This window comes from Tasmannia lanceolata, unplaced genomic scaffold (assembly GCF_043159265.1).
Source record: "Tasmannia lanceolata isolate RefF3 unplaced genomic scaffold, GAP_Taslan_0.1 ptg000018l, whole genome shotgun sequence".
NCBI classification, from domain to species: Eukaryota; Viridiplantae; Streptophyta; class Magnoliopsida; order Canellales; family Winteraceae; genus Tasmannia; species Tasmannia lanceolata.
Window position 1 is genome coordinate 51,534,289 of NW_027518695.1, and position 983 is coordinate 51,535,271.

At 36.4% G+C, this 983-nt stretch overlaps 1 pseudogene; it reads right to left on the reverse strand.

The window, feature by feature from the left end:
* Positions 1–305: 305 nt before the first annotated feature.
* On the reverse strand, positions 306–706 carry LOC143850418 (putative pectinesterase 29 pseudogene; annotated as a pseudogene).
* Positions 707–983: the final 277 nt, after the last annotated feature.

Genomic DNA, 983 nt, shown 5'->3' on the forward strand with positions numbered 1-983 from the left:
AGACCCATGATAAAAATCGCCATTTTGGTTCTTTTCCAAATTCGCTTATAATTAGCCAAACACTTCTTGAGCCCTAATTGGAAAACTCTTCATATACAAAAAGTAAAAGGGGGAGTAAGATACAAATATATTAGAGGGTTAATCTCAATTAAATCCATGTGCTAATTGACAGAGCTTGCACCATGATATGAATCATTGGATTATGCTATAAATAGAGTATGCCAATACTTTATGAAGAGCTTAACTGAGTAACGAAACAATCGTGTAAATGAATTTTAAGAAATAACTTAGGGTTGTTGTTGTATCTATCCATCAGAATTGATGAAAGATATGTTAGTAAATTGCTCCAGCTCCGCATTAGTGAGATACTTTTCCCACTTCAATCTCCCTGAAAGGTTGAAACCTGCTCCAGTGCACCCATTCTCTACAAATGTTAAAGTATCCCTGACAGAAACCAATGCATAATTTCTCAGTTGAGATCGTTAATTTAATCGCACAATCGATAAAGAACATAAGGAGAGAGCTCTTACACATGTGCACCAGCGTCATGAGGATCCCATCCATCGAGAATGATAACATCATACATGACCGTTTTGTAAAATATAACTCTTGCAAAACCTACCCATGGTCTTCCAAGGTACACCTTACCAGTACCATTTATTGTACAGAACTTGAACACAAAACCATTTGGATCAGTTGCCTTCATCCTGCCTTGAGCGTTATATAACCGTACTTTAATGAAGGTGTCGGAACAAAATTTACATTCAGTTCACACAACTACATCACAAACACAATATTAAAGGTCACTAATAGCGGGCATGATTACTATCTGTAGACACCCCCATTTTGCTACGCTTTAAAAAGCAAAAGATTCAGTAGTTTGTCAAGTCTCGAGTCTATATTCCGCAATAGATTAAGCATCAATGCATTTTAGGGTAGATTTCATCTCATTTTAGGTGTTTGGAAGTTGATTCGCAATCCTA